Source organism: Myotis daubentonii, chromosome 13, assembly GCF_963259705.1.
Source record: "Myotis daubentonii chromosome 13, mMyoDau2.1, whole genome shotgun sequence".
NCBI classification, from domain to species: Eukaryota; Metazoa; Chordata; class Mammalia; order Chiroptera; family Vespertilionidae; genus Myotis; species Myotis daubentonii.
Window position 1 is genome coordinate 35,346,587 of NC_081852.1, and position 22,886 is coordinate 35,369,472.

The window sequence follows — 22,886 nt, forward strand, 5'->3', positions numbered from 1 at the left end:
AAACAATTTGTATCCAATCAAGGCCTTTCAAATGGTGATGTTAATGCCTCATTATGAGGCTGTGAAGATGACCTTAGAACATGGGAACTTCTCATTGTCACGTGTATTCAGACGCTTGTATTATAGTTCTTTGGGTCTTTGTTTATATAGAGGGGAAACAAAACTTGCTTAATTAGAATATTTTGTAAAGCGGAAATGAGATGATTTATAGAATCATTGATTGATAGGGATTTTGTTGCCACTGTTTTCAGATAAACTCAATTTAGCAATTTCCTCTCTAGCAAGTGCTTCTGCTGGGATATGCAAAATAGTTGAGTCTTGAACAATAATAGCCTTGGTTTGAAAAGGGTCCTAAAACTGCCCCTCCTGAGGAATAGAGATGGATAATCTTGGGAAGTGGAGACAAGAGGCTTTTCTTCATCTCCTGTCTGATCTCTTTCACCCAGCCTTGCTCTCAAGGAGAGGGAAGATAGATGAGCTGGCCAGTGACACAGACAGAGCCAGCCAGGGCAGGGTTGTGAAACTGACCTCCTATCAGGGCCAACACTGCTGAAGTTCTGCAAATGATCAGGGCTGGAAAGTGGTGGTTGTGCACAAATGTACTCTTCACGGGGAGAGAGGAAAAAACGGGGGGGGGGGGGGGGAGCAGAGACAGCTTAAATTTTTTTTTCTCACTAAGTCCCCCAAAACCACAGACCTGACCCACGTACATGATCATGGCTGCCAACTCAAGCAAGTAGCACTCTCTCCTGCTCATCTTCAGTCACCCAGTGTGTCTTTTGGGTCTTACCTGCCATACCACTAAAGGGGACCACTTGCATTGATATAGACATAAATTATAATTGTTTAAAACATTTTTACTCTAAAAGGCATTTTTATTTACACAGTGACCAAATGTTTTGAATTGCTGGAAGATGCCTATCATAGTGTGCCAGAAGCTGGTCACCCTTGCTGCTTGACACAGTCGCTGCAGGGAAGAAACATCTGCACAGCATATGTTTCAAGGGACCTGGGGTATATGGCATACTGTTCTTAATATGTTTGCTCCCCTTCTTAGCGCTGTGTTTTAAACAAGGTCACCTCTCCGAGGAAGGTTGTTTCCCCAGGTGGGGATTTTTCCCTGGAGTTAGGCATTAACAGGACTAAGGAAGGGAATAAAACCCCTTAACTAAGTGCCAGGCGGGTAATTAATCACTTTAACTATGAACAATCATGCTTAAACTACGTAATCTTTACTTAGGATAATCTCCTTCAGTTACTTCCTTGTAGCTTAACAGAACAATAGAGTAGTGACCTTGGAATGGAGATAACAAATGCCCTAACCTTTGGAATAGAATGGATAGGATTAAAATCAACTGGTATAAATACAGATGTAACAGGAGAAAAAAAAAAAAAAAAAACAGAACCTGGCGGGAGAACCTCGCTATGCTGATCAACTGAACGCTGTCTCTGTGTCGTTTCTTCTTCGCCGACTCTGTCCACACCTTTGGAAACCCCTGGACCTGATGGGGTTGGACCCCAAAAATAGTGGAATTTCTGACATTAGCCACAAGCCTAGGGATCTGGGAGATACCTGCTTTTGAGAGAGGGCAGTAGTAGCAAGGGTATTTCCAGTGCTCCAGAACTAATACAGTTTCAAAGATAAGGTCTGTGCACTCTTCTGAAAGGCTGGGTCACAGTTAACATGAAAAAAGCATTTATCAAGAACCTACTGAATGCCAGGTACTTGACATACATCATCTTGAATTTCACTGAAGTCTGAAAGTGGTATGAAGAAATATGCTCATAGAAGTTAACTAGTCTGCCCTGAGCCACCTAGCTTGTAGGATGTAGAAGCACCATCAAATCTGTTTGTCTGACTCCCAAGTCTTTACTCTCCTGCTTTAAGAAGGAGACAGTAGAACAGTTCCACACTGAGGACTGGATGTAAAGGGACATCAGGCTTCATTTCCACTGAGTGAGGAAGTTCATCACAGGTCTATAGAGAGGTGATGTGTAGGCAACAGTGAAAGATGTATAAAATCAATCTTTTGTCCTTAAAATTTTCTTTTTCTTCCATGAACCAACCAAATGGAGGATATAGTAGACTAGAGAGAAAAAGACAACACACTTGAATGGAAATATTTATATGGAATAACAATAGATTATAAGAATTCTATAGGATCCTCACCCTGGCAAATGTGGCTCAGTGACTTGGAGCCTCATCCTATACACCAAAAGGTGGAGGGTTTAATTCCCCATTAGAGCACATAGATTTTGGGTCTCATCCCCGGTACAGGTAGGGGTGCATTTTGGAGGCAACAGATTGGTCTTTCTCTTTCTTCGCTTTTTCTCTCTCTCTCTCAAATCAATTTTTAAAAAATCTATAAAACTAAATATGTTGTTCTGTATAATTCTGGTTAACAGCTATTTTAAATGATCATGTGACCTATTTTTCCTGCGACCTATTTTTGCATTTATATTAATACTAGAGGCCCGGTGCACAAAAATTTGTGCACTCAGGGGGGGGAGGGGGCGTCCCTCAGCCCGGCCTGTGCCCTCTTGCAGTCTGGGACCCCTCGGGAGATAACGACCTGCTGGCTTAGGCCTGCTCCCGGGTGACAGAGGGCAGGCCCAATCCCTAGGTGCAGCCCCTGGTGGGGCTCAGAGCAGGGCCGATTGGGGAGTTGGGGCACTGCCCCCTGTCATGCACAGAGCAGGGCAGATCGGGAGGTTGCGATGCCACCCTCAGTCACACTCAGGGTAGGGCCGATTGGGGGTTTGGGGCACCGCCTGCTGTCACTCTCAAGGCAGGGTCGATGGGGAGGTTGCGGTGCCACTCCCTGTCACGCACAGAGTAGGGCCAATCGGGGTTGGTGCGCTGCCCCGTCACGCACAGAGCAGGGCCCATCAGGGGGGTTGGGGCTCCGTACCCTGTCACGCACAGAGCAGGGCCAATCAGGGGGTTGGGGCGCCGCCCTCTATCACCCACAGAGAAGGGCCGATCAGGGGGTTGGGGCGCTGCCACTCACACTCAGGGCAGGGCCAATGGGGAGGTTATGGTTCTACCCCATCACACACAGAGCAGGGCCCGTGAGGGGGGGTGGTTGGGGCGCTGCACCCTGTCACACACAGGGAAGGGCCTATCAAGGGGTTAGGGCGCCGCACCCTGTCACACACAGAGCCGCAGGGCGATCAGGAGGTTGGGGAGCTCCCCTCTATCAGGCACAGAGCAGGACTGATCAGGGGGTTGGGGTGCCTTCCCCTGTCAGGAACAGAGCAGGGTGGATAGGGAGGTTGTGGCCCCGCCCCCTGTCACACACAGAGCCGCAGGGTGATCAGGGGGTTTGGGCGCTGCCCCCTGTCACACTCATCCTGGTGCCAGGAGGCCTCTCAGCTCTGCTGATCCCGGTGCTGGGAGGCATATTACCCTTTTACTATATACGATAGAGGCCTGGTGCACGGGTTGGGGCTGGCTGGTTTGCCCTGAAGGGTGTCCTGGATCAGGGTGGGGGTCCCCACTGGGGTGCCTGGCCAGCCTGGGTGAGAGGATGATGGCTGTTTGCAGCTGGTCAAACACCCTTTAGAGTGGGAGTCCCCACTGGGGTGCCTGGCCAGTCTGGGTGAGGGGCTGAGGGCTGTTTTCAGGCTGGCAGGTGACTGAAGCTCCCAACCGCTCCTTTTTTTCTTTTTTTTTTCTTTTTTATTCTGGGCCAGCTTTAGCTCTGGCTCCAGCTCTGAGGCCTCTGCTGCTGGTTTGTTTGTGTTCTATAATCAAAACACTGTATCAACTCAGAACTGTAATTTAGATAGCATGCTGTCTCTGCTTCTGTAAATTGCTTTTTTTTTTTTTTTTTTTTTTTTTTTTTTTTTTTTTTTTTTTGCTAACTAGGTTCCTCATTCCAAACCTTGAGTTTAAAATTAAGTTGTCATGACCTAGAGCAAAGAATATTCTTACATGGTATTATTCTACAAGTTTCATTAATAATTTTCGATGCTTTACAACAGTATATTATACATTTATCCCAAACAAATTTACAAATGAATTTGAATGTTTTACATGAAGGGATTTATTCCTTTCCACTGTGTGGAGGGCCTCCTGGGGAAGGCACTTAAGCATTCTGTATTGACCTCTCTTGACCTTTTTTTGCCAAAAGGAGCTGTAGCTACCAGTTCCGCCGGATTAGGGACAGCATTACACACCTATAATAAATTATCTAACCAGCTAATTGATGATGTCCAAGCTCTCTCAGGCACTATCAATGATCTCCAAGATCAGATAGATTCATTAGCTGAAGTAGTACTACAAAATAGAAGAGGGTTAGATTTGCTCACAGCAGAACAGGGAGGAATATGCTTAGCCCTACAGGGACGCTGCTGCTTTTATGCCAACAAATCCGGGATCGTCCGAGATAAGATAAAGAAGTTACAAGAAGATCTAGTGAAAAGACGGAGAGAATTATTCGAGAACCCCCTTTGGAGCGGACTGAACGGACTCCTGCCCTACCTGCTTCCTGCTCTCGGCCCCCTTATAAGCCTTCTCCTAATCCTAGCTTTCGGCCCCTGGGCTTTTAGAAAATTAACAGACTTTGTAAAACAGCAGGTTGATAGCATCCTGGCCAAACCCATTCAGGTACACTACCACCGTCTAGCCATGATAGACCGTGAACGTGACTATAATGACTGCCAAAACTCCCTCCCTGCGGGGACAGCATGACGCCAGAGGGATGCTTGCCTACTCCCCATAGAAGGAGAAAGGCATGGGCACCGACCTGGGTGTACGGCAAAGCACTGCAAGGGAAGGTCACAAAAAATTTTTTCGACCTCCTCTGGATTTCCCTGTGAGCACACCTGGTTTGCATAGAGGTTCATATCCATACATAACTATCGGCTCTGCCTCTCCTCCCCAAAAGATACCAAGAGCCACTGACGGTGGGATCCCACCATCCCACTGGAGGAACCAGGTCCCTACTCCCCCAGTCAGTTAAAGCCCACCCTTAATAAAGAAAAAGGGAGGAAATGTTGGGAGCCATTAGAGATATTGGCTTAGACAAAGCCATCTTAAGAACTATAAGTTTCTGGTTCCTCCAGAAACTCCTAATTACCAGAAACCACCTGTGTCTTGCAATTTGGCCAGCAGTTAAAAGATAAACTACCCTCACACAGCCGCTAAATCACACATCTCCGCTGATAAGCACAGCCATCCGGAGCCTAATAAATCTCTAGTAATAGGTTACTGCCCATAGACCCCTTTACCCACGCCCCGTCCCTAAAACAGTATATATCCTGCCGCTGTAAAAATAAAATTTGAGGCTTGATCAGAACACTGTCTTGCCTCCATTCTTTCGTGTCCCTTGTTTGTCTCATTCTCCTAGGGTGTCTCTTCGTTCCCGCATTGTTGTCCCGCGGGTCGGGACAAGCTCTGAGATCCCAGCGGGCTGAAAGCAGGTTTCTGGGGTTTTGTTTAGCTTCTATATTTGTAACAATGTTTCAAACTGCAGGCTCAGAGGCCGGCAAGGCAGGCAGGGAACGTTGGAGTCCTCCGTCACTGAAGCAAGCAAGGCTCATGTTAGCTTCAAGCTGCCTGGCTGCCGGCCGCCATCTTGGCTGGCAGTTAATTTGCATATCTTGCTGATTAGCCAATGGGAAGGGTAGCAGACATACACTAATTACCATGTTTCTCTTTTATTAGATAGGATATAATATATATATTATAAAATTTAGCCATTTTAAGTATATGATTCAGTGGTTTTTTTTTAAGCATACTCAGAGTTGTGCACCATTAATACAACCTAAATTTAAAACATATTCATCACCCACAAAAGAAACCCTGTACTCATTAGCATTTACTCCCCACCCTCTTCCCTCCCCATTTGGCCCTAGGCAACCACTGATCTGCTTTCTATCCCTATAGATATTATGGATATTCCATATAAGGTGAATAATACGATATTTGTATGTGTGTGTGAATAGCTTCTTTCACTTAGCATGTTTTTTAATGATTCATATACTGCAGTATTTTATTCCTCTGTATTGCCAAATAATATTACATTGTATGGATATAGAACTTTATCCATTCACTAGTTGATGGATATTTGTATTATTTCACTTTTTGGCTATTATGAATGGTGCTATTAACATCTGCGTGCCAGATTTTGTGTGCCTTTATCTTTCATTTCTCTTGGAGAGGAATTGCATATGATAACTATGTTTACCTTTAGAAGAACTATTTCCTAAAGTGACTGCACCATTTCACGTTCCCATAACAATGAATGAGGGTCCAGTTTCTCCATATTTTTGGCAATTTCTTGTTAACTTCTTCTTGATTATATCCACGTGTGTGTGTGTGTGTGTGTGTGTGTATGTGAACTGGTATCTCTTTGTGCTTTTGATTTGAATTTCCTTGGTGGCTGATGCTATTCAGCATCTTTGCATATGCTTATTGGCATTTTGTATATCTTCTTTGAAGAAATGTCTTTTCCCTGTGATCTACTTATTGTAAATAACATGGTTTGTGAATTCAAAGTTTCTAAGCAGATAATCAGATGACAAAGTCTCTAAAACATGGAAGATATTTGTTCTTTTGTGATATAAGAACTGACCTGAAGTAGGAGGAGTAGTAGGAGGAGTCGATTGCAGTCATAGAAGCGAGGGTTTTCAAATATATTCTAATACCCTTTAGAAATAGAAGGTAATACTTTTCATGATATATATATATATATATAATCAGTGGGGTTCAGGACACTCTTCCCCAAAATATGGTACCTTGGCATACTGAATACTTTAAGCTGAAGAAGTTTGGGGGAAATAAAATAGCAGAAGCGGGAAGGTCACTCTTGACTGTCTCCTGCCAATCTCCCCTGAAACAGAAAGGAACATTCTTATCTCTGAAGATAAAGGAATGCCCCAAAGAATCTTGGTAAACAGATCTTGCTAAATTTTCCCAGTTCACTATAATTACCCTACACTCCTTAACCTATGATACTCCTCCCCCATTGTGCCCTCTTCATCAAACAGAATAGAAATACACAGGCCTGTTTCCTCAGGTCTTCCTTTTCTTGTGAAGGCTCCTGTGTGGTGCAAAACTTACATGAAATAAATTTGGTTATGCTTTCTTCCCATTAATCTGCCTTTGTCAGTTTAATTTTCAGACTCAGCCAGGGAACCTAGGAGAGTCCAGGAAAACTGTTTTCTCCCCTGCACTCTGAAGACATTAGTTGAACCTGAAGGGAAAAGAGGGTGCTTCTCCCGGGGAGAAAGGCAGTGTTGTAATAAAAAGCTCAGTCTGCCAGGGTTCAAATTCTGACTCTAGTAGTACTACCGGTGGGACCCTTTTCTAGGTGTCACTTTCACAATCTGTACACTGAGCCAACTCTCTCCTAGGGCAGTGATGGTGAACCTTTTGAGCTCGGCGTGTCAGCATTTTGAAAAACCCTAACTTAACTCTGGTGCCGTGTCACATATAGACATTTTTTGATATTTGCAACCATAGTAAAACAAAGATGTATATTTTTGATATTTATTTTATATATTTAAATGGCATTTAACAAAGAAAAATCAACCAAAAAAATGAGTTCGCGTGTCACCTCTGACACGCGTGTCATAGGTTCATCATCACTGTGCTAGGGTAATGGACAGCATTGTTTGATATGCACTTTGCACCACGTTGATACATAGTAAGCACTCGATATGTGATATGTACTAGATATTGCTATTATTCCTGAAAAAATAAAGCTGTGGCCCTAGCTGGTTTGGCTCAGTAGATAGAGTGTCGGTCTGCGGACTGAAGGGTCCCAGGTTTGGTTCCGGCCAAGGACACATGCCCGGGTTGCAGGTTTGATCCCCAGTAGGGGGCATGCAGGAAGTAGCTGATCAAGGATTCTCTCTCACCATTGATGTTTCTATCTCTCTCTCCCTCTTCCTTCCTCTCTAAAATCAATAAAATAAAATAAAAATAAAGTAAAACTGTGGAAATAGGAGCCATAAGAGCAATATGATTACATGAGCCAGCTGTTTATTGCTCTGTGCACGCTGAAAGAAAGAGAGAAATAGAGGATGATTAGAATCTGCTCAGCTACAAGGACCTGCACCTCATAGGAAAGAAAGAACCTCCAAGAGAAGTCAGTTACCAGAGAAGGAAGTGTTTTAAGATAGAATCTGTAAAGAGAGCATAGATTTAGGCAGGGGAAGAAAACTGCTACCTCTCTCCTTTACCACTCTTCTTATACATCCTTATGTAGTAAAGCTACATTTTGTACAAGAAGAAATAGAATGCAAAGTTCACAATGGTGAAGGCAATCTTCTGCTGAAAAAACTCTCTAACGGCCGATTCTGTTTGACCCAAGAGATTGCAAACTCCCTAAATCCTCGGAAATGGTATCAGAGTTTTATCTAGCTTGAACTTTTATGGCTTGTATATTTCAATTTCTGATGGCTTTATCTAGTACAATAGAGATCAGATTTTCAAAACGTGTTTCCTTTTATCTAAAGCAAACTTCAATAACCATATAAAAAAGATTTGTACGATTTGTTGTGATGTTATATATAGGACCCAAGTATCTTAAATGTTTGTTTTATGAAATATTCATGCACAGCTTAGCCTTTCATGCTTTCAAAGATGGTACACACCAAGCTAGAGTATCAACTAAAAGTTTCAGAATAAATGCACCAAAATATGATTTAATTAATCTTCATATAGTATTTTGTGTTTTACACATATCTAGTGTTTCTGAGTCTGACTTAAGAAAATTACTACAATACTGAATTACATTAAAATTTAAAGTTACAGAATTTTTTTTGGGGGGGGGGGCGTGGAATGCAAGCTTTATTCAGGAACTCAATGAGTAGCATTTTTTAAATGTTTTTATTGATTTCAGAGAGAGGAAGGGAGAGAGAGATAGAAGCATCAATGAGGAGAGAAAATCAATTGGCTGTCTACCAGGCATGTCCCTAATCGGGAATCATACCATGACCTCCTGGTTCATGAATCGATGCTCAACCACTGAGCCATACCAGCCAGGCAATGAGTATCATTTTTTTACAGTCACTTGATATTAATTTAGCTAACACTTTTTGGTTTTTATAAAGAGATTTATGTAAGACTATTCATCAGAGTACTTACTTATAACTACTGTATTTCTGTTCAAAATTTTACTTATAAAATATAAAAGCAAAATGGGCAATTTTCCATTTTATAAACCGGTTACTACAAAATTGATTTAAATAGAATATTCTATATCCATACTTTCAATATGGCAGCCACTAACTGCATGAGGCTATTGAAAACAAATTGTGGCTAAATTTTAAGATCTATTCACTTCTATTTAATTAATTAATTGATTAGCTGCCATATGTGGCTAGTGGCTAATATATTGGGTAGCACATAGTGGATAGGAGTTATTTTATGGCTGGATGTCACTTGAGGTCCTGGTTCAAAATCATAGGTGAATCAACTGACTAGTTATTTCCATCACTAATTTGCAGTATTAACAGAATCATTAAAACTCCCAGTCCAGTGCTAGTGCCCATGTACTTAAAGAAATGTACCATTTCATTTTTAATAGATTCTTGTACAATATGTAGTACTCAGAAGACAAGAAATACAAGTGTAACTAGCTCATTGTATTCATTTATTCTTTTAGTGAGCACTTATCTAATGCCCACCACGTGCCAGACAATAACGATTCAGAACAACTGGAAAGGACCCTGCCACCATTAACTGCTCATTTGTTTAGTGTCTACTTCATCCCACGTATTCTGAGGATTGCTTTGCCCTGGAGGAGGGTAGACAGTCCAGAGAGGAGACCCCCAATTGGAGGCAGTGCAGAGTACTCCAGCACAGCCATGCTGTAGCAGCACAAGTAACGCATCTGAATCTGTAAGCGATTAGAGGGGTTTTCTGGAACAGAACTTGGTTTTGAAGACCAAAAGGAGTTAGTGAAGAGCCATTCTGGGCAGAGGATGTGTATGAGCCGAGACCTTGGAATGAACCTGCAACCCAGGAAAATGCCCTAGCACAGTGTTTTCACAGAGCTAAGAAAATTGTTTGGTTTGGTGAGGAGGCGAGTATGAAGTAGTAGGCGATAAGGCAGGGCCTAGATTCTCAGTGCTTTGAGAGATATGTTTAAGAATTTGATCTTTGTGCTGAAAGATTTAGGGATAAACTCAAGAGCTTTAGGGAGGGAAGTGGAAAAAAAGGAAATACACTTGAGAAAAATTTTTCAAAAAGAGACCAATTATGTTAAAAAAAATTACAGGAATCCAGGTGGAAAATACCTTTGAGGCTCAAAATAATTAACAAGTGAGATCTTCATGAGAACTAATAGAGAATGACTTTTGTTTGTTTGTTTTATTGATTGATTGATTTTTTTTTGAGAGAGAGATAGCAATTTGTTGTTCCACTTATGTATGCATTCATTGCTTGATTCTTGTAGTGCCCTGATCAAGGATTGAACCCACAACCCTGACATAGTGGGATGGCAGTCTAACCAACTGAGCTACCCAGCCAGGGCTTGTTTTTATGAGAGTCAGACATTTAGCAATGCTAGCCAGTAGGAAAAAGACAAGAAAAAATAAAGACAAAATCGATAGGTCACTGCTTAGGCACTCTGCCTGTAAAACAGGGCCTCGTGCAGAGACTACTGACTCAGAACTGCACATAAAATACACTTACAACTTAATAAGATAGATTTTCACAGATATACAGCAACAAAACATTTTTTTGTTTTTTGTTAATCCTCTCCTGAAGATTTTTTCCCCATTGGTTTTTAGAGAGAGTGAAGGAGGGAGGGAGAAATATCAATGTGAGAGACAGACAGATTGGTTGCCTCCCACATATTCCTCAACCAGGACTAGGGATTGAACCTGCAACCCAGATATATGCCCTTGGCTGGAATCAAACCTGTGACTCTTTGGTCTGTGGGCCGTCATTCTAACCACTGAGAAAACTGGCCAGGGAAGAAGAAAGACATTTGTAAGAAACAATAGTTGAATATGAGGGAAGACTAGAATCTAAATAGCAGTAACCTTATCTTCAGCATTGTATTTCCAAAATCTAGAGTAATAGTTGGCCCAGTACCATGTGCTCAATAAATACTTGTTAATATCCATAAATACCAATAAATGAATGTATTATAAAAATCAAGCAGAAGAATTAGGAGAATATTTAGATTACTAGTTCACCACACTCATCCCACAAATCATGAGTACATTTTATTCCAAGACAATGACCGTGGTCACCCTGCAGCTCCTGAGCAGCTCCTCATCTAGTCACTGTTCGGACCTGACCATACTAGACACACCTGGATCCATTTTCTGGAGCTCTAAGGCTCTTGTGTCTGCCGCTTGAATAAGCTGCCTCCAAACAAGACATTTATCCATTATATGGCCTCTTTTCTGGTGAATGTGAAACAAATACAATCCATAAAACCCTTTTCTTATGCAATGTCACCTCTTCCTAGAAAACAATGCAATCTGTGTAACAACCTGGGCCTCATCCCCAGAGATCCAGATTCTCGTAGATTTAGGATGGAGATGGTGGTGGTGGTGTGTCCTAAGAGTTTTTCCACTTTGATTGATTTAATCTATTTTTTTAAAATATATATTTTATTGACTTTTTAGAGAGAGGAAGAGAGTTAGAAACATCGATGAGAGAGAAACATCGATCAGCTGCCTTCTGCACACTCCCTACTGGGGATGTGCCCGCAACTAAGGTACATGCCCTTGACCGGAATCGAACCTGGGACCCTTCAGTCCACAGGCCGACGCTCTATCCACTGAGCCAAACCGGTTGGGGCTTAATCTATTATTTTAAAATTTCTAATCCCAGCCACATTTGACAATTCAAAATGTGTGACTGCCACACATGTAATTATTCCCTCAAGTGAACGGTGAAATGTACATATAATCTACTTGCTTTTGCCAGAAGCCTTCCCAGGCCCTCCCTATCAGTGGCTTCTCATGCCAGTTGCTGGCAGAGCATCAGAAGGTCAAGATCAGCGTGTGAAGCTGGCTGCATAGGTGTTGCCCTTTATATTCGCTAGGTTGTTCTTAAGCCAAATTTGAGAACATACTGAGAAAGCAAGACCCATTTCTTCATGAATGCACTCAGCTCTTTGTTTTCGAATGAGTGTTTTAGCAAATTGTTATAGCTAACTGTGCCAACAGTGAGCACAAAAGCCCTCTCCTTGATCTTTAATTCTCTCTACTTTCTTCTTTAGTCAACTCACAAGAAAGGCCATAACATTTGCCCAGACCTTATGATGCAAGATTAAAAAAAAAAAATCTCATATCAGAGAGTTTGATCATGTTACAGAATTATGGGATATTCTTTGTCCTTTGCTCACCTACAGTCCTGCCCAATTTCCTCTTTTTCCAATTGGCAAGTTAGGGCTTTATTAAAGATATATTTAACATACACATAAATATTGAGTTCATTTTCCTAGGCTGCTATCAAAAGCTAGCGACTCTCTGAGAATAAATAGATGATGAGATCCCGGGTTCTGCCCCAATGACTGGCATTATCTATGGACACTGCAGCAACTGAGTCTAATTACAGGTGGGGTGGGGACTTCTGCAAGCAGAGAGAAGTGCAGTTCCTGCCATATGAGTCTAAGCTGTTGGTTTCTCAGAGCCACTGGTGAGTGTATTGACTAAGATGCAAAATCCTCAGAGTTCTGTTGTGGCACACTGGTTCCTGAAAATGCACTCTACCCTTCTAAAAAAAATAAAATAAAATAAAAAAATGCCAAAACCTTTACACACTGCATTTGTAAAGAAGGGGCAGTTGAATAATATATTCTTCCCCAAAGCACTTCCACTTAAAAATCTAAAAAACGTCTTGAGAGCTATAACCAGCAGGAATACCTGCAAATATTCATCAAATAAATAAAATGCACAAAAATAATGTGCATAACAACCAGTAACCCAGATGCCTAGCAACAGTACGGTAGATTCATCATGGTGGATTCATTTAATGCAGCGGTTCTCAACCTGTGGGTCACGACCCCTTTGGCGGTCGAACGACCCTTTCACAGGGGTCGCCTAAGACCACTCTACATATCAGATATTTACATTATGATTCATAGCAGTAGCAACATTACAGTTATGAAGTAGCAACGAAAATAATTTTATGGTTGGGTCACAACGTGAGGAACTGTATTTAAAGGGCCAGAAGGTTAAGAACCACTGATTTAATGGAATTGTAGACAGCAGTAGCAATTAAAGAAATACAACCATGTGCAACCACATACCTGTCAGGGACATAATGAGCCAAAGAATCCAGGCAGAAAAACTCATGTCTGTGGGCAAAAAAAGGGGCCACATACTAAACCTGGAAAGCTCCGGGGAGGCCTGAGTGGTGGGCCTTACTAACTCAGAGACCTAAAGGAGCCACCTAGGATGGTCTGAAATTAGAACTTCCTAACTGAAAGCAAGTCATGGCAGGTGGTCATGTCCTAGGCTGGTATCTTCCTTGACAAAGGTCAATCTTTACCTTAACTGAGACTGTCTACGCAGAGGTCCTCAAACTTTTTAAAGAGGGGGCCAGTTCACTGTCCCTCAGACATTCCACACATGCGCACTGCGCTGCTAAGCAGGACAGGCAGCAAAAACACCTGGCGGACCGGATAAATGTTTTCGGCGGGCCGCATGTGGCCCGCGGGCCGTAGTTTGAGGACCCCTGGTCTATAGTCTTTGTGCTTCCAAGATAATACCTTTGGAATGTCAGAGTAATCCCCCTTTTCCAGATCCTTCAGGGCACAATCTTCCACCAGCAAGGGAGACCACAGGCCCCCTCACTGTTATCTTGTTCTGCTCACCATCGCTATGAGCTGCAGATGTTAACTGTTAACTACCCCGTACCCCCCAATGTAAAAGAAGTACATGTCTGTTTGGTTTACTTTTTATCCAACCTCAGAGAGTTCTAAGCTTTGCTTTCTCCCACCTCCCTAATCTATCATAGTGGATTTCATGTAACCAACCCCCTTACATCTTACCCTTTGATTCTGATATAAAAAATAAGAGGTAAAACTGCCATTTTTTCAGAGCATTTTCTCAATCCCTTGAGATTTTGCTTCCCAGCAATTATTGTCAGTTTGGCTCAAATAAACTCAATTCTGTATATATAGGGTTGGATGTTTCTCACGTTAACATATTGAATTATTCCATTTCAAGTATAGGACAATATAATCTATGGTGGAAGGAGCTGGAATAGTGGCTACTTCTGAGAAGAAAGGGAGAGTAATTATTGGGAAGGGGCACATAAAAGGCTTTGAGAGCTTAAAATGGTATAAGTTACACAGGTGAGTTCACTTGGAGATATATATATATATATATAGTTAATCCTCATCTGAGAAGAGGGAGAAGGGGAGAGAGAGAGAGAGAGAGAGAGAGAGAGAGAGAGAGAGACAGACAGACAGAGACATCACAATCAGAAGGAACCTGCAATCTGGGTATGTGCCCTGACTGGGAATCGAACCAGTAACCTTTCGGTGCACAAGATGGTGCTCAACCAACTGAGTCACTGTGGCCAGGTTCACTTTATAATATTTAATTGAGCTGCAGGCTTATGATTGGTGTACTTTCCAGCATTTTATATCTTAATAAAAAAGTTTTAAATTGCTTTGAAGCTCATTTATTTTAGAATGATTATTTAATTACATTTGCCTTGAATCAATGTCAGGAGATAAGAAAAAGAGAATAGACAATTTAGATTAATGAGACACCTGCTATTATTTTAAAATAGTTGTTGTCACATAAATCTCTTCAGTAAACTGTTTCTGGCTCAGTTGTGACCACTGTAGACAGAGCAAGAGTGTCAGGCAGGAAAAAAATCAGTATTTAAACATTTTTACATTTAGCAACCTTATGTTTTTAGCAGATAACACCATTCCAGAGGGGAAATGGAGGTAGAATCCTTTTCAGAATAAGAGTCTGTTGTAGCGTCTTTTCCTTACTTTACTCAGGTGCTTAGGGGGCAGGCTTGAGGGGCAATGTTGAATTGAAATGTTTTTTATTTTTGTTCATTAATAACGTTTTGGAACTTTGAGTGACATATAATGGCTTAAATGAGGATTTATAATGCTCATAAAATTTAGGCAAAGGGTTCTTTGGTTTTTTGGGAGGTTCAGAACGAGTCACCCCAAGATGTGCTTCTGTGGTGTGCAAATTATTCTGAGCAAAAGGCAAACTGAGCTGCAGGTTCAAGTGAAACTTCTGCCCCTCCCTACACTACCTAGAACTAGAATTTGGGGCCTTGCCTATAATGAAAGTCTATCAGAGATAACCTCTTTTTACCAATCTATAAGGCAGGACAAACTTCTATTTACTAAGCATCTGCTCTTCTTAGCATCCAGAAATGAGCCTTTAAAGTCCCCAAGGCACCCTACCTCCTCCCTGGCTCAGGGTGTCTTATATATCCACGTTCGCTTTCTCTCTCTGAACCTCCTGTGCATGTGGGGTCTCTGACTCTCACATGTGTCTGGGGTTCCAATACATACTTATGCATTGAATTTGGTTATTTTCTCTTGCTAATCTGTCTCATGTCTATTTGATTATTAGACCACCCAGAAGAACCTTGAGGGTAGAGGAAAGTTGTCCCTCACCCACAGTTTCTTTGCTTGGGCTGAACCAGGGCTTCCAACAGAATTTCCTGCAACGATGGGAATGTTCCTCTGTGATGATATGACACCCACTAGCCACATACATGGGTTATTGGTTACTTGAAATGTGCCTAGTGCAACTAAGGAAATTAGTTTTTGCTTTAATATAATTTTAATTAATTTAAATATAAATGCAAATGGCCACATGTGCCTAGTTGCTACTCTATTGGATAAAGTCCAAGCCTTGGTAACTGTCTGGTCTTACATTCCAAGTCAGTAACCCTTTCTGAAATGATAAAAGTATGTTGAAATGACTGGAGCAAAACAAGGATTTACTGGGAAGATTGTAGAGAAGATAGGAAGTTAGCCCTAGCCGGTTTGGCTCAGTGGAGAGAGCATTGGCCTGAGGACTGAAGGGTCCTGGGTTTGATTCCGGTCAAGGGCATGCACCTCAGTTGCAGGCTCCTCTCTAGCTGGGGCTTTGCAGGAGGCAACCAATCAATATGTTTCTCTCACATTGATATTTCTCTCTCTATTCCCCCCCTCTCTCTAAAAACAAACAAACAAACAAACAAAAAACCTAAGATAAGGATTAAGAAAAAGAGACAAGAAGGTGGGTGTGGTTTATTGACTTGCACTGTAACCAAAAGGAAATGGATTTCTCTGGAAAACTTGTTGAAGAACTATAGAGCCTCAAAAATCTTTAGGAATATTAAATGGGGCCTCAGAAAAAATGCACACACCACTTTTAACAGTTAATGTATCCTGTTAAGAACAAGACAATGAGTCCAAGCTAGAATTGCTCATGCTAAACTATGTCACAGAGGCTTAATTCCAGTTTTGGCTTTCCCATAAGTGGGTTCTTAAACCAGTCAGTGAGGAATCACCTGATTAGTACTAGTTAGGAAACCTGACAGACCCTGCTACTCCATAAAGAAAAGTAACCTTGCAGTAACCAACCTGATTTTTTTTATTTTTCTTGTACAACTCCCTTTTCCTCCTTCCTTCTGCCTAGAAAAGTCCTTTATTTTGCACAGCTCCTTTCTACCTGCTGGGTGGAATGCTGCCCTATTCAAATTGATTTTTGCTCAAATAAACTCTTAAAGTTATAATATGCCACAGTTTCTCTTTTAACAACCCAGGTTAGCAACCTTACATACCTATAGAGAGGAAACAGAGGTGAGGGCTAAAAGCAATAGAGTAGTGAACCAGAAAGCCCTTGACTAGGATTTGCTGAGTAACTGGCTTCATCACACTGGTCATCCTTAGATCTCAACTTAGCAAATGCCTTTGACTAAGTCATTACTAATGCTCTGGCTTCAAGGCTGTGGCATGTGGGGGACAGCCCAGTGTCTCAGACACACTGGAAGAGAAGTTGATCTTGTTCTTTTGGATTTGACATCGTTTAAATTTTTTCCTTTATAGATGATGCCTTGACCTGCATAAAATTGCAATTTTACTTCATTTTATTTGTTATGTGCAGAAATTAGTCTTTCTCAACAAGGTCAGCAAGACATGCCTCCATCACTCATATCTTACCCATTTCTACTGTGGCAACATAAGTATCCTAGTGTACCAAATCACAAGCGTTTTCTGTCATCTCCCAAATAGTTTAGAACACAGTGAACTTAATAGAACAGTGACCTTTTAAGCCACTTTTATGGTTTCTGGGGCAGTGTTATGATTCACATGCTCTCTAGCAATAAGATTGATGTCCCGGCTATGTCTGAAGGATTAAAGCTATAAGTAAGCTCAAGAATTTCTTGTAAAAATTTTTCCTCACTGAAAACGACTCTGTCTTTCTCTCAAAGTAGAAATATACTAGTCTACTCATTTTTAGACAGTTAAGAAACATTTACTTCACACACACACACACACACACACACACACACACACGCATTGGAATAAACTTACAGACAACTCTGCATTAAATATGCTATTTCTTCAACTCTAAAATCCCTTCACCATCTATTTAATTCACATACTAGCACATATGCATCAGGATATATCTGGAATCAACATGGAGAAGGAATTTGCCAGTTTCCAAGTAGGAAAGCCAGTATGACAGAATTATTACTGCTCAGCCAGGTTAATTATATATATATATTTTAAATGTTTTTATTGATTTTTAGAGAGAGAGGAAGGGAGATGGATAGAGGGAAGCATCATCAATCAGCTGCCTTTTGCACACCCCTTACTGAGGATCGAGCCTGCAACCGGGCATGTGTCCTGCCCAGGAACCGAACTGGTGACCTCTTGCTTTACTAGTCGACACTTAACCACTGAGCCAAACCAACCAGGCGAATTATATTTTTAAGCTATGCTAGAATGTAACTGGTTAAACCACACTGTCACTTTGATTTATTTACATTGGGAGTAGTACTTGCAGTTAAATTTCAACATACATTTGTATCCCCAGTCATCTTTTCAAATGTCTCCGAGAAGACTATAGCTAAATAGTGTTGAGATGTAAAGTTATTCCTTATTCAAAAGACTGCCTGCCATTTATCAGACAGCATAATTGAAGGCAGTAAAAACAACCAAATTTCTCAGAACATATCACCAAGTTTTCAAAGTTAAAAGAGGTAGGTGTAATTGAGTTATACATCCTGATGGGCCCTCAGTCAGGTGCCAAACATCTGTCAAAAACTTCCAGCTCACCTTGAAGAGAGGCTATTTAAATTCTAACATTGCACTCTTACCATTTGCAACGTCATGGATGGAACTGGAGAGCATTATGCTAAGTGAAATAAGCCAGTCAATAAAGGAAAAATACCACATGATCTCACTCATTCATGGACAATAGAGACCATTATAAACTTTTGAACAATAATAGATACAGAGGCAGAGCTGCCTCAAACAGATTGTCAAACTGCAGCGGGAAGGCCGGGGAGGGTTGGGGGGCAGGAGGTAGGGGGGTAAGAGATCAACTAAAGGACTTGTATGCATGCATATAAGCATAACCAATGGACATAAGACACTGGGTGATAGGGGAGGCTAGGGGACTGTCTAGGGCGGGGGGATAAAATGGATACATATGTAATACCCTTTGTAATACTTTAAGCAATAAAAAAAAAATATAAATTCTAGCATTGCATATTTTAATTAAGGGAACGAATGAAACAGCAAATTGAACTAAATAGGAAAAGAAAGCCATATGCATCTCTATAGTCTTATTAACTCTTTAAACACTAAATGGTTAATAACACATTCCAGGTTATAAAAACCAGCATATCACATGGATGTTCTGAATAGTTGCTTATGGTTAAAATATCTATATCCTATATAATAAAGAGATAATATGCAAATTGACCATCATGCCCTCACAAGATGATGGTGCCCACAGTGGGGGTAGGGCCAGCTGCTCCGAGCGCCTGCCGCCAGAGTCCCCTTAGCCCTGCGGGGGGCCTCGGGTCCTCCTGCACTTCCCACTGACTGACAGCTCACCCAGGCTCCTCCAACGAGCTGCCCATCCCTCTCTTTCTCCCTCCCCTGAAGCTAAAGTCTGACTGTGGTGTCCAACAAATTGGAAGTTATAACTCATGTCGTTGAGAGTATCCTCCATTCCTCAGCTGGGGCTAGCTGCTCTGCACGCCTGCTGCCGGAGTCCCCTCAGCCCTGCCAGGGGCCTCGGCTCCTCCTGCACCCCCCACCGACTGAGGCTCAGGGAAGCAGGGCCAGCCGAGGCACAGGCAAGGCTCGGATGGTGGCTGCCCAGCCGCCCAGGGCCAGCCTGAGGCTCAGGTAACCAGGGCCAGCTGAGGCTTGCATTGCAGGCAGTAGCAGCAGCAGAGGTGTGATGGGGGTGTCACTTTCCTCTGATCATCGGGTTGCCTCCCACCCCTGAGGGCTCCTGGACTGTGAGAGGGGGCAGGCTGGGCTGAGGGACCACCTCCTCCAGTGCATAAATTTTCATGTGCTTGGCCTCTAGTATCCATATAAAAGCCTAAGCGACCATTACGACCGAATGACCAGTCAACCAGTCGGTATGACGCACACTGACTACCAGGGGGCAGATGCTCAACACCAGAGCTGCCCTCCGGTGGTCAGTACACTCCCACAGACAACCTCCCATAGCGGGCCAACCTCCCACAGTCCCTCCCCCGCAACAGGCTGGCCCCAATCGGCCCCTCCCCCCTCTCTCACCCCGCCCCCCCCCCCTGCCAGCCGGGCCTGATTGGCTCCGATCACGGCAGGCCGACCAACCTCCCACAGTCCCTCTCCCCCAGCTGGCCAGCCCCGATCACCCCAATAGGGACTGGGTCAGATGGCCCCAATTGCCGCCCAGGCTGAGGGACCCCACCCATGCATAATTCATGCACCGGGCCTCTAGTATTAAAATAAATGACTAGATTTCAAATGTTAAACACATCTATTCAAAATTTTGATGACTATACTACCAACAAAAGTGGTATTCAATTGGGTAAGTATATGTGTATTTCTATTTCTGATGGAGCATATATACTAAAAAAAAAAACACACATTCAAATATGAATAAAAGAAAAGAAAAGAAAGTCCTTCAAAAACAGAGATTAACTGCCCTAATTGGTTTGGCTCAGTGGATAGAATTTCGGCCTGTGGACTCAAGGGTCCCAGGTTCGATTCTGGTCAAGAGCATGTACCTCAGTTGTGGGCACATATCCAGTGGGGAGTGTGCAGGAGGCAGCTGATCGATGTTTCTCTCTCATCAATATTTCTGATTCTCTCTATCCCTCTCCCTTCCTCTCTGTAAAAAAATCAATAAAATACATATTTAAAAAAAACCCACAAAAAACAGAGATTAACCAAAGATCTTACCTATGTACACAGACAGTAGGGTGGATAGTTTGAGACTACACAAATATCTTGTGTGTGTGTTTTTAACACAATTTAAAAAAATTACATATGATATTTTGACCAGTAATTTCACTATCACTGATTCTAACCAGTAACAATTGTTACTGTGATTTACCAAAATGTAATTTTTTTACTTCTACCGTTACTTTTATATTTATGAATTAGAGTTCTGTAAGAAAGCTGTTTGTTTTTTTTTCTTCTGTTTATTCAATTATTTATTGATGTCCAGATGGACTCATGGAAATTTATTTGATGTTGTGGGTTATAACTCATTATTATCATTATTTATTTTGTCACTCGATTGTCTAAGATTTGGTCCTTGGCAGCTCTTGCAAGTTGGCTTCTATATTCTTACAGATTGCCACGGCCACTTCCAAGCATGTCTTAGTTTCTGGCCGTAGGATAGATGTCAGGCCTCTCTTGGACTTTCTTTACACTGGTGCTGAAGTAAATATTTCTCCAACTAACCCTGGTTCCCTTTATTGAAGCACAGTGTTGAGAAACTAAAACCTGGGGAATAGATGTACTTGTTGCTATCACCCTGAATATTTTAAGAAATGGAAATAAAATTGTACACTTTTTCCCCATCTTCACGGCCAGCTGTGATGGAAGTAATTGAAATGATGACTGTCAACAGTCATAGAGCAGAATCCATCCAGCTGTAACTTTTGGTTGAATCCAGGGACAATATTTGTGCCTGTGCTCTGTGCTGGCCATGGAGGCCTAGAAACACTGGGTAATCTGCTCTTGTCACTTGAATTAATGAAACACATAATGAAATATAGGATATGCTCACAGATCACTTCTGTGGAGCCAGAATAACATTTTCTATGCCTAGAGAAAACAAACAACAAACCAAACACCTAAGTCTTAAACCACAACAAGTGGCACAAAATTTGGCAGATACTCAACCTTATTCTACACTAGAGGCCCGGTGCACGAAATTTGTGCACTTGGGGGTGGGGAGTGTTTCAGCTTGGCCTGCACCCTCTCACAGTCTGGGACCCCTCGGGGGATGTCCAACTCTCCATGGAGGCAGGAGAGGCTCCTGCCACACCGCTGGTCTTGCCAGCGTGAGCCTGGCTCAGAGCTTCTGGCTGAGTGGTGCTCCCCCTGTGGGAGTGCACTGACCACCAGGGGGAAGCTCCTGCATTGAGAGTCTGTCCCTTGGTGGTCAGTGTGCATCATAGCGACCAGTTGTTCCACTGTTTGGTCGATTTGCATATTAGCCTTTTATTATATAGGACTAGAGGCCTGATGCACGAAATTAATGCAAGAGGCTCGGCTGGCCCTCACAGCCCCTGCTGCCTTGGCCCTCGCAGCCTCAGCTTCGTCTGGAAGGTTGTCTGGACGGTTGTCTGGACGGTCATTCTGTTGTTCAGTCTAATTAGCATATTAGCTCTTTATTATATAGGACAGCTCCCCATTCAGCCCTGAGTCAGAAGACAGTGAGCTAACTTCAAATCATCAACCCTTCTGACATCCTTTCCTCAAGGATGGACTCTGAAGTTTTCTGTGCCAGAGTCTGGGCTCCAGCTCCCTGACTGTAGACAGAATGCTCTTACTCGCAATAGCTACAAGCAGGAAAATTGTAGCAGATTTGAAATTCAAATGACCTCAGGCAATGTGTTGACCTAAATTTTCTGCCAGTGATTTAAGAGGCATTCAGTGGCTCCAGGCAGGAACAAAAAGAGTGCTGAGATATTCTCCCTATGGATAATCTCAAGCAACTTCAGGCCCGATTTTGTCTTCAGGTCTCTGCACATAACTCTGTAATGTTTTCATCTTGGGGAAATCAACAGGACCTCTGCACTGTGAACACAATATTGAGCTCACAATAGTCGGTGCTTAGGAAAAGACAGATGACGCCGGAGCCTGAAGTCTTTGAAAGATTTGGTAAACAGAAAATAGTACTTTGGAGATATGCAGGGAAGACAAATAAATCTTAATACATCTGAGGAGCACAGAAATACAAATAACACATGGCCAGGAAGCCTAGCTGAATAAAATCAATACTCAGAGGGACTGCTAGTATGCTCAGTAAAAAGAGTGCTTCTAGTCCTGGAATCCTTAAAAGTAAAAGAAAATGTGAGCTCCAACAATATGGTTTGTATAACGTTGAAATGCTACTCTTTTTTGTCCTCAATGAAGAGTTTTGCCTATATCTGTATCAGCCATATAATCCTGAGTATCATTATTTTACAACACCCGAGTTACAAATTCCAAGTTAGCATGAATAAGGCATCCTCAGTTCTAAACAAAAGAATAAAGGCAGTACATATCTTTAAAAGAATGTCTTCCTGTTATTCTACTTGGATATCATTTTTTAAAGGAACTATATACTAAGTAATGTGCTTAAAAAAAGTAAAAGAAATTTGTCGTACACATTCATAAGGAATGCAGTTGTTATTTCCTGAAGCAAAGCAATTGACTTTCTTTGATTCTTGAAAAACAATATGCATCAGTAGGTGT

At 42.2% G+C, this 22,886-nt stretch overlaps 1 protein-coding gene across 2 annotated transcripts in view; it reads right to left on the reverse strand.

Annotated features, from left to right (window-relative positions):
* Window positions 1-22,886, reverse strand: part of PRKG1 (protein kinase cGMP-dependent 1) — a 1,080,615-nt gene that overhangs the window by 448,527 nt on the left and 609,202 nt on the right. The window lies entirely within an intron of this gene.